Below are 12,164 nucleotides of genomic sequence, written 5' to 3'. Positions count from 1 at the left end.
TATGCTTTGTTAAAGAGGAGTTTTTTAGCTTAAAATGTGATGCCCGGCCCCTGGGGGACTTCCTGTTGGGTTTAGCACAGGGCACCAAGAGACTTTTTTGTACATCTTGGGCTGTTACATATGTCTACAAATTTTCGTAGCTCTAGCTGCTTCGTACAACTGGCAATGCTTCTTTAAGGATATTTTTTTTCCTTTGCAAACAGTGCATGCCATGACAACAGCGTGCGACGAAATACAAAGCTTTCAATAACTTTTCATCTTCAACATCTTAAGATGAATCACACCAAGTTTGAAGATGATCGGATAAACACTGTAGGAGGAGTTCGTTAAAATAAGACCCCAATGAAATGGCCAAAAAAATGGCAACACGTTCCAAAATAAATCAAAATGGCGGACTTCCTGTGAGGTTTAGCATATGGTTCAAAAAGAGTTTTTTGTAGGTCATAGCCTGTTACATATGTGTACAAATTTTCGTAGCTCTAGATTAAACGTACAACCGGCAATGCTTCGTGAAGTAAGAATTTTTAAACTCTAAATTTGATGCGTCGCCGACGTCATATAGTATATCAAAAACTTTAGATTTTTTACAATGATGTTGTCCCAGGTGTTGAGATGGTCCATCCCAAGTTTGAAGTTAATCGGGTTAACCGTGTAGGAGAAGCGGGCAAAAGTATGACCCCTGTAAATGTGCAAAACTGGGCCAAAATTGGACAGTCAGATGATCATACCTCACTTTCTGTCTATTTTAGGGTACACACATCAAAGAGGTTTTTGTTCATCTGGATGTGCTACGGGTGCCACACAATTTTCGTCGCCATAGGACAATCGTAGCGGGACAGGGATCCGTTTAACCTATGTAGGTGGCGCTATGGAGCCATTTTTCTGTTATCATGTATGGCGACTTTAAAATATCAAATTTTTCGCCAGGCCTGATGTGCGTGTAAAGTTTGGTGAGTTTTCGTTCACGTTTAGCGTCTCAAAAATGCGATTGTTTGCGGAGAAGAATAATAATAAGAATAATAATAATAAGAATAATAATAAGAAGAATTCCTACAAAAACAATAGGGCCTCGCAGCGGCACCGCCGCCGCCGCTGCTCGGGCCCTAATAAGAATAATAATAATAAGAAGAATTCCTACAAAAACAATAGGGCCTCGCAGCGGCACCGCCGCCGCCGCTGCTCGGGCCCTAATAAGAATTCCTTGAAAAACAATAGGGACCTCGCAGCGGTCGCTGCTCGGGCCCTAATTATAATAAATAAAATATATAACCCAAGTTATATATATATATACACAAGTGCACTTAAACATATTCACATTTACCTAAAACATATATACATAAATTTACTAAACATATACCATAATACCTATCTAGATCATTTACACATACTCACATGTACAATTTTCATATTCTGGTCTGACATAGATAATTTTTTTGAACTTTACTTTTAAACATTTTTTTAAACTCCAGCATTGAGTCACAATTTTTCAGATCAATCCCCAAATGATTCCACAGATCAACACCTTTTACAGATACACACCTTTGCTTAATATTTGTTCTTGTTTTGTTTTTTTTGTACACACTTGTACCCCTTATATCATAAGGACTGTGTCTAATTTCAAATAACTTCTGAGTACTGTGGCAGAGTAAATTGTTATAAACTTTATACATTATTTGTGCTATTTTAAAATCTTACCAAGTCATAAAATTTCATTGCATTTAATTTAATAAATAGTGGATGTGTTGGTTCTGTATATTTTGATCCATTAATAATTCTTATAGCTTTCTTTTGCAATTTGAAAACGGTGTTAGTATTTGTTTTATATGCCATTCCCCATAATAGATCAAATATGGTAATAATAGTGAATTATATAATATATATATATATAATGATTTCATGTTTAAAACATCCTTACTTTTATAGAGTATCCCTATGATTTTTGACATTTTCCTTTTAACAGTTTCTGTGTGTGGCTTCCAACATAATTTATCTTCGATAACAACTCCAAGGAATTTATTTTCATTCACCCTTTCTATTTCAATTGAATTCACCATAATTTTGACTTGATGAGTGATTTGTCTAGTGCCAAAAACTATGAACTTGGTTTTATTTAAATTCAATGATAATTTATTCACATCAAACCAGTTTTTTAATATATTCAATTCATACTCCACAGTAGTCAGAAGCTGCTTCAGGTTTTCTCCTGAACTGTAGAAAGTTGTATCATCAGAAAATAAGACACTTTTCAATATTTTTGAGGCACAGCAAATATTTATATACAGTATAAATAATTTAGGGCCGAGCACAGACCCTTGGGGAACTCCATGAGTGATCTTCATGTGTTCTGATTGTACATTATTAAACTGCACATACTGATATCTATTATCCAAATAACTTTTCATCCACTTATAAGCTAAACCTCTTATTCCATATTTCTTTAATTTATTCATTAATATAGAATGATCTATAGTATCAAAAGCTTTTTTTAAATCCATAAAAATCCCAACAGTAAATTTTTTATTATCTATTTCGGTAGATATTGCTTCTACAAGCTCCATGACTGCCATTGAGGTGGTCCGTTTTTCTCTAAACCCATATTGGGTTTCACTTAAGAGCTTATGTTTCTCAATAAAATTATCCAATCTATATGAAAATAATTTTTCTAGAATTTTTGACAACTGTGGCAACAATGATATTGGTCTGTAGTTATTAAACGTGTGTCTTTCTCCACTTTTATAAACAGGAATGACTTTGGCTATCTTCATTTTTGATGGAAATATACCAGTTTTAAATGATAAATTACAAATATATGTAAAAGGTTGTACAATATATTCTATAATACTTTTTACTAATGTCATATCAATGTTAAGACAGTCAGTAGACTTTTTATTTTTTAATGTTTTCACAACATTTAATACTTCTATATCATTAACATCATTAAGAAACATTGTGGACGAATTATTTACAATGTTCTTATCTATTTCATGTTTGTTTCTTGGCTCTGGGATTTTGTTTGCCAAGTTGCTGCCCACGTTAACTAAATATTCATTAAAATTATTAGCTATGTCAGAAATTTCATCAATTACCATATTGTTATCTTTTATAAAATATTGTGGATAATTTGTTTTTTTAGAACTTTTTTTAATTACATGATTTAGTGTTTTCCATATTTCTTGTGTATTGCTTTTATTCTGTTCTAATAATTCATGGTAATAATCTTTCTTTCCTATTCGAATAATATTTGCTAATTTATTTTTATAGATCTTGTACTTTGTTTCAGCTTCCACAGTTCTCAATTTAATAAATCTTTTATATAAATTATTTTTCTTTTTACATGCATTCTGTATCCCCTTCGTCATCCATGTCTTATTTGGACCTTTATACTTTCTTGTAATTTTAATTAATGGACAATGTTTATTATATAAAGAAATAATAGTTGACTGAAATTCACTATATGCAGTATCAGGATCGTTATTTGAATAAACCAAAGACCAGTTGTGTTTCTCTAAATCCAACTTAAAGGCAGCCATGGAGCGTGTTGTTCTTACTCTAGTTTCAAATGTGCAAGTAGTCGGCTTCATTTTTTTATCAAAATAATCATGAAAAATTGCAAAGATCGGGAGGTGATCACTTATATCATTAATAAGGAGTCCACTTTCTATTTTAAGGTCAATTTTATTTGTGAATATATTATCAATTAGTGTAGCTGTATCGATTGTTATTCTACTAGGTTTTATAATAACAGGAAATAAACTATTACTATACATCATATTTATAAAATCAGTTGTTTTCTGATGTCCATTAGGATTTAATAAATCAATGTTAAAATCACCACACAATATTCAATTTTTTATCATTTGTATAACTAAGGATATCTGTTAACTTATCGTTAAATGTATGTATGTGTTAAATGATCCTGGTGTCCTATATATACACAACTTATAATTACGTTTGATATATTTTTTATGTGAACTTCAATAGTTACACATTCCATTACATTATCCACAGTAGTAGTTAGATGTTCAATTTTACTACATTTGAAAACCTTATCAACATATATTGCAACTCCTCCTCCCCTTCTGTTTTCCCTATTCATTGTAAACAATTCATATCCTTCCATTTCTATATCGCTTATTTTCTCATTATCAAGCCATGTCTCTGATATGGCTATTGTCGGCTCTCGGGTCAGGCCGGAGCCGGAAGGCTGGCCGCAGCGTCACCTGTTCCAACACCTGTTGGCAGGCTGGTGCACCAGGTCCCCTTTTGCGTTGTGAGTTGGAAGAAAATGCGAGACAGAACAAAGAATAGGCGGGAATCCAAAGTCAAGCTGAACAAAAAGCGGCTTTATTGGCAAAAGCACACTGAGACCATTCAATTTGCGCAAATGGAAGAAATCTGACAATTTCAGGAAATGCAACAGTTTATAAAGCTTCATCCATGGTACAACCTCTTTTCCTGATTGGTTATCAAACCTGCCTGCCCACTTCACGCTTAGATCTTATTGGCAAGGGAAAGCCTCGGCCAAACCCACTTATTATGAGATGCAGTTTACTGAATGCTAATAGTATCTGCTTTTGACCACTAGGGGGAAGTGCAAGCTTAGTTTTGTGACTTCTACTGGTGTCCAATTGTTATAAAGTGGCCCGCAGATTATACGTCTCCCCCCCATTCTTGAGACCAGAAGTAGTAACAGGTTTTTACTGGTATCAAAAGAACTTATTCGTACATAAAAAAATAAGGCGACCTATCATTTACATTGTATGATCTAATAATTTTGCTAAAACTAACCTTTTGCAGACACCAAAGTAATGAGGCCTTTGTCCTAAGCATCCGGCTGTCATCTGACAGCTTGTACAATAATGAGATCCTTGTTCTGAGCTTCTCCTATGACTGTCAACTGACAGTCATAAAGTAATTAAGATTCTTGCTCTGACCTTTTTTCCGTCATGGTTGTGAACTTTTCAGGATATCCCTTGTTCGTTAGCCCTTAAAGCCCCAGTGTGTAGCTCACGACCGCCATCTATCGGTCAAACAAGATAATGCAATGATTTTAAGCACACGAACTACGGCGTCCCAGAGAGACCCTACTTCAACAGCCTACCACCAATTTCACCGGAACAGAACGCAAACAACTTCTGGTATTCCCTCGAGTGATGACGTAAGTGAATTGCATTTGTTAGACATACTGTACAGATCCCTAATAATTGTGATTTAGTCATTTAATTTCAGAATTAATATTTTTGTCTGCATTGTTTGGAAATACTGTACGTCAGCTAATGATAATGGCTATCTATGTTCATATTTGTTAGTGCAACTAAACCATGCAACAGAGAACACACAGTTATGTTATGTTTTATAGACATGTGGACCATCTCAAAGGGGGCGAGGAGGGGGCGAGAGAGACGACGAGGAAGAGAACGCGGTGTCTCGTAACGTACAATTATGTCATCATGGAAAAATAATTCCATTCGAGCATGCATGTGAATGGCTCAAAACATACCTTTGCTTGGAATATGTGGTATTTAGATTACATCGTTTGCTGATATGTTTAGTATATCGTACAAAAATAATGGTGTTAACTGAACTACACACCTGCAACTCAGACTCGTAATTCCCCCCGTGTCTTGTTGCTACTAACCACTCAGAAAAGTGCTGCTTACAAAAACATTTGAAACCCTTTACTCAGATATCGATTTGTCACCATGTTGAACAATTTTACCTAATAAATATCACTAAGCAACTTAATTAGTTTTGATTGAAGATACAACAGCTTCCTTGTACTTCGATGTGCAGGAATTTACATGGCTTTCACAAATAGTCTTGCTCATGTAATAATGTACTTCATTGGCTCAGTGACTTTCAGTTCATTGTTTGGTACTTCATCTGACATACAATTGTTACCTTCTTGCAGAGACTCGTACAGGAAATGACCATGGAGGAACATGAAGATATCCAAGTCCAGCTGATAGACTGACACCAAGAAATACTTTTTGACACATTGCTGACACATCAGCACCACCATGATTTCCTGTACCTGGATCCCAGACTGCAGCACCTTGGTGGACTTGTAGCAAATAAGTGACACTTTCCCAGATCTTTGAGGACAATACAAAGTTTTTTTTACCTGGCATATAATTAGTACATGTCTGACACTTGTAGTTTGTATAACTTGTATATTGTTGTGTGTTAATTTGTACATTTTGAATAACTAAAAAAAATACTATTTCCTTTGGCGTCAACATGCAGTGTTCATTCGACACCTAACCTAACACTATTTTACATGACCAGAAATGTAAAACATCAAAAGCCTGGAGAATTATTATAAATGCTTGCAATGACAAGGAATTCTTCATTGGCCAATGAATGTAAGGTACAGTACATGAAAATGAATGAATAAAATAAAGTAAAATAAAAGTCTACATGAAATGAACATATTAACTAAAAAAAAAAAAAATGCTGTTAGAATATAATGAGCTACATGAATTGCAGTTGTTCCAGAATTTTACCAATACGCTGTGCATTTCAAAATATGGAAAATAGACATACAGGTTTGGGCCAAAAGTAGTGTTACAGAGCAGGTATGTGTTGTACACAGCTAAAATATCTGATTAACTCAATACCATGATGTGTTTTTTTTTTTTTGTGTGTGTGTGCTGACATTGCCCCCCATTAACATTGCAACATTCCTCAAACTCTCCCGAACACAGTATGATCTGTAACACCACTTTTCGCCTACTCTATGATGTTATTGGGGCAAAATTAAGGAAGGCTTGTCCATTGATTGTGTGAACAGACTGCAGTAAAAATGAAGTCACTTCAATGTTTGCTGGTTTTATTAAGTTTGACATGCTCCTTGACTGCACAAGTACATGTTATGGAGTGAGGGCATGTTCCCACCAACGATGATATCATATTCTTCAAAGGCTTGCTGAGGAAAGTGAGGGAGGAGTCACTCCATGGCTTCAGACACCTGGTCAGCAGGTCCTGTGTAAAACAAGTGGTGCTTGTACATGTGACCATTCCGTATTGCTTCACACAAAAAGTTAATGTAGTGTGCAATGCCGTCCATATGTAAATGACATGCCAAGACGTCGGCTGACTTCAGTTTGTTGCAGCTCAGATATGGTAGGTGGAGATACTGGTGGTACAACACCGAAGCCTTCTGGGGTCCTGCATTCAAGTGTCCTCATTCGGGACATTCCAATTTGGCTGCTGAGGAAAGTGAGGGAGGAGTCACTCCATGGCTTCAGACACCTGGTCAGCAGGTCCTGTGTAAAACAAGTGGTGCTTGTACATGTGACCATTCCGTATTGCTTCACACAAAAAGTTAATGTAGTGTGCAATGCCGTCCATATGTAAATGACATACCAAGACGTCGGCTGACTTCAGTTTGTTGCAGCTCAGATATGGTAGGTGGAGATACTGGTGGTACAACACCGAAGCCTTCTGGGGTCCTCCATTCAAGTGTCCTCATTCGGGGCATTCCAATTTGGCTGCTGACTCTCCCCTTGATATTTTTTTTTCTTGCAGGTCGGTGATGTATTTAAACGGTGCATGAATGCTTGTATACATCAGAATATGGTTCTGGAACCCCTCAAGTTTGGCTGTTGATCTAGTGTGACACAAACAAAAACAAAATTATAAAATAAAATAGAATAATTGATGATACTACTATATGTCACCAACTTTCCAACAAAGCCCCCAAAATAGAGGTAAGATCTTTAGTTTTTGGGCCCAAAACATTGTATTAGCTAGATAAAAGTAACTTGACTGCATACTGCATAGAATATGCAAAGGCTGCTTGCTTGTCGAATTTCCGTGGAAAACGGGGCAGCCTGTAAATTCTTGTGCACCCAATTACACAATGGACCAGTACACACTTGAGTGAGAGAGTTCAGACTCTAGCAGTGCTTACGTTACAGCCAGCATTTAATCCAGAAAGTTACTCCCTGCCGAAAATTAATTTCGAGAACACTATTTTCACCAGCCACAACGAAAATAATTTTCAACTCCTCCACTAATACAGTATGCTTTAGATTCTCCATTGAAGTTATGGGCAAATATACCTCCGAAATCACAGTTACATTACATTACACAATAACTTGCGTATTTACTCTAAATATAACGTGCCAGCGGGAATCTTTTTTTTTTTTTTTCAAAGCAAGTAGCTACATAATGAAATCGTTCGAGTGGTGCGGAGTTGCTAATCAACAGCTACAGTGATTGTAAAACAAAGGTACGAACATCGTATTAATTAGGTGGTGTATACTTTTTCTCTCGCTCTCAAAACGAAAACACAAATGTACTCTTACTTACCGGTCAAGTAGAAAGCAGTCGAAGGCACCGGCACGTCCCAAACCTAGTCTGTTCCTCATTTCTCTCCATCTGGCAAATGCGGCTACAATATAAACTCTTGTTTTGTCGCGCTGAAATAAAATAAATTCCCAAAGCAATGATAATGCTCTCTTCGGGGACCGGAAACTCTTCTTCTTCGTGGACATGCGGTCGCCATACAAACCGGAAGTGCGTTCCAAAAACGCGTTAAGAAATGGAGCGCTGAAATTGTCTTTGACGGCACCCGTAGCAGAAAGATGGCGGCGAAACATGGCGGACACTAGAAGCCGCGGCCCGGACATGCAAGATAATTTGCGATTTCTAGACTAACCGTTATATTTTAAAAAAGTACGTTTATGCGATACAACATATCTTTTTACATACTACTAACACAAACAATTTTTTTTTTTTTCGAATGATTTATTGTTTCACCACTAGATGCCACTGTATAATACTGAGTGTACCTTTAAGCGTGAAGGAGCAGTTTTTCAACAGTTGACCACAGTGAACATGTGATTTCTGGTATTTTCAGCTGGCACCTTAAAGTTACAAAATTAAGTAAAATCATTAGTAACATAAATGATTAATTGGTAACAAATATATGATTCCCTTTGTGACAAGTCAGGATACACACTGGCATTTAATTTCCTTAAGCTATTTAAACACAAGTAGCAATCATAAAGTTGTTTAGCATGAAAAGGATTTCACTTGAGCATTTGGCCTAGAATAGGTCAATAGTTCAAGAGACAGCACCAAAAATCAGATCCCACACTATAATTTGGAATTTATTTATTTTACTCAAGCATTTTTTAATTTCTGTAAAGTTTTTATATAGACTTCTGCTATTAAAATGTATGATTGAGAACGCACGAAAATCCTTACTTACATTTACATTGAATTGCTCATTAGTGTGGTCCTCGCAGACAAGGTCATAGTTGTTACTACATAAAAAATGATCTGGGTCAATGCCATTTTCTGGATCAGATGTCTTATGTTCCGTATATTCAAATATTTGTATTTGGGTATAGATTTCCCATTCTAGTATTTGTTAACTTTTCGTCATCAAGTGTACTGTGTCTTCCTTCATTTTATTGATGAGTTGTGTTGGTGCAAGTGTCTGGGTGTACTTGTACGGGGATGAATTATAAGCTTGTCGTATTTTAGGTAGGCAATCTCTCCTCTTTCCCATGCTGCTTTCATTTCTGGTATAAGTTCTTTCCGTTTTTTTCGAACAGTATCAGTAAAATCCTCATATTCAACCCTCAATTGGTGCGTCAAAGGATAGCTGCCTGGATACTTCTTGATTGATGCTGATAAGTGCCACTCTTAGCCGTTCTTGTGACATGGTAGACCTTAAATAGTTTTTTTATTAGCTTAAGCTTGGAAAAGCATCTCTCAGCTGATGCTACAGTCACTGGTATGGTAGCGGCCACTCTGAGTGCTACCCACATGTTGGGATAGATTTCTCGAAGTTTTTTCTCCTCTAGAAAAACTAAAAGTTCCATGCTTGACATATTGGATTTTGGCCAGGTAAGAAATGACTGCATCTCTGCTAAGAGTTTTTTTTTTTTTTTTTTAATTTATTAGAGTACATATTGCACAAATAAGTAGACCCCGAGAAAAAGGCTTGTTAATTCCAGGCCTAGCAGACATGTTGCTACCCATAACAGTCATGGAGCTCATAGAAAATACTAGATGTAGTAGTTTTTGTTGTGGGTTGCTTTTTTTTTTTTTTTGCATTAGTTAATTTGATTAAATTGAAGATTTTGTAATCTATGCATCCTATTACAACCTTACTTTCATGTTGTGAGTCAAGTGCGTATTCTACAGAAAACATTTTGTCAATATTTTGGAAATTGTTCTTATGTTTGAGATATTGAACATCCATCCATTTTCTTGACCGCTTATTCCTCACAAGGGTCGCGGGGAGATATTGAACAAAATCTTTACATTTTTCAAAGGGGGTATACTCATATATGCTGAGCACTGTACATGATGCAGTAATAGCTGATATAACTGAAATAGTCACCTGGATCTAGAAGATCGAGCTTTGTGTCACTCAAAGTACTGCTGATTGGTGCTTGACTGGCTGTTGCTTCAGCTGTACATTAAACAAAATACATCACTTCAAATTATTTTGGTGTTAAAGCAGGGAAAACAAATCCATTTGCATTATGATAGAATACAATGTCAGAAATTATGGCTGTATGTATTAAATGCACCATCCATGCACTTACATTCAGTAGCCTTTGTGAAGATGACACTGAAGAATTGTTTACCACAGCTTCTGCAGGTGCTTGTGGCAGCAAATATTTTCTCAGCGCATCTAGTTAAAAAAAAAAAACGCATTTACTATATCGATGTTTACATTAAACCAGCACATAATTCTTATTTTCAATAAATTAATAAGGTTATGTGAAACAATGTCTTGTGCAAATCCATTTGCAGGTATCTGGACTTACTGGCTGTTTTAGTTTAAACTCAGCAAGCGTTGCCCCACTCTTGTGTGCAAAGTAGCTACTAGCATGGATGTAATGGTGCAGTAAACAAGTTACAAGCAAGCTAAGAAGCTAACGCTATTTTCGTGTTTATTTTATAAACAATGATGATTGACTGACCTCTACCCTGGGCCCGTTTTTCCTCCTCCTCCTCCTCCTCCTACTTTCGCCGCTTTCTTAGTTCAGCACTTGAAGGCTTGGACCTTTTCATTGATGTCAATGTATAAACAACACAAGTGTGTCAACCATCTATCTATCTTTCTAAAGTGCTGCCACTACACTGAGATGATATACGACCCCTCCCCCTACCTTTCATTCATTGTCAGCGGCAGCAGCGGGTCAGGTTCAGGGCGCCAGGACAGCAGGTCGTGAACTCACATTTATTTGAAATAGAATTAAAAAAAAAAAAAAAAAAAAAAAAAAAAGGAACTCAATAAAATATATTTGCTATATAACATTTTATGCGAGAAAACACGAAAGGGAGGGGAGGGCTTTTTGTGTTTTTTAAAATTTTATTTTTTTTCCTTTCTGCAATTTGGCGCCCCCTCCACAAGATGGCGCCCGAGACGACCGCCTAGCTCGCCTGGAGCCCTGCTCCAGAGCCCCTATCTAGCCTGTTTTCCATGTCTCCGTAATTCAGCACAGCTGAATCTAATGAGAGCTAATCAGCAAGCTTGGCAGAAGCCTGATAACGATACTGATCACCAATCAGGTGTGTTAGTGGAGAGAAACATGGAAAACAGGCTGGATAGGGGCTCTCGAGGACCCTGGTGTAAGACAACGCAAAAAGAGGGCTAATTTGAATTACTGATATCACACGCAGACATTCTACCAAATTAAATGTAGTCTATAACCTAAGCAGTCGTACCGAAACGAGAACGTTAAATCAAAACGGAGCCGTTGGGGAAACTGTCGATTCACAGGCACCCATAACAAGTGCGGTTCTCTCACGTAACGGCTAAAATTGTGCAGTTCACAAGTTACATGCACAACGCAAAATCAACACTGAAAGTTTACATCAGAAAAAGTTTGGAAAAAGCAACACAAATTAAAGAGGACGTTTGCGAAGTTCTTAACGGCTATACCGACTCACAGGCATTACACATTCAAGTTGATATTTTAACGACATATTTGACTCGACAAAACATACACATAGAAAAAAAAAATAGGAACACCAAAATGCTACGAGTGGCTGACCCACATATTTTGAAAAGTCAGTTTCTAACCACCAGGAACACATGCACTATCATGCATGCGTAATGCAACTCACCTTCAGCTTTTCGAAGTTAACAGCAGGTTGAAATCCAAGGGGAAAGAAAAGAAAGAAGACAA

General features: G+C 36.6%; 1 protein-coding gene and 1 long non-coding RNA gene across 5 annotated transcripts in view; one reads left to right on the top strand and one right to left on the bottom strand.

The window, feature by feature from the left end:
- LOC144007483 (triple functional domain protein-like) overlaps nucleotides 1–12,164 on the top strand; it is a 46,215-nt gene that overhangs the window by 28,538 nt on the left and 5,513 nt on the right. The window lies entirely within an intron of this gene.
- Nucleotides 6,720–11,572, bottom strand: LOC144007485 (uncharacterized). The gene is made up of 5 exons (XR_013280189.1): nucleotides 10,572–11,572; nucleotides 10,364–10,435; nucleotides 8,317–8,873; nucleotides 7,369–7,612; nucleotides 6,720–7,268 (listed from the first exon to the last, which is right to left on the bottom strand). It is a non-coding gene; the product is annotated as an uncharacterized LOC144007485 (long non-coding RNA).

The sequence above is a fragment of the Festucalex cinctus genome, chromosome 19 (assembly GCF_051991245.1).
Source record: "Festucalex cinctus isolate MCC-2025b chromosome 19, RoL_Fcin_1.0, whole genome shotgun sequence".
Taxonomy (NCBI): domain Eukaryota; kingdom Metazoa; phylum Chordata; class Actinopteri; order Syngnathiformes; family Syngnathidae; genus Festucalex; species Festucalex cinctus.
The sequence above is the reverse complement of the archived record's forward strand: the minus strand, read 5'-3'. Positions and strand labels throughout refer to the sequence as shown.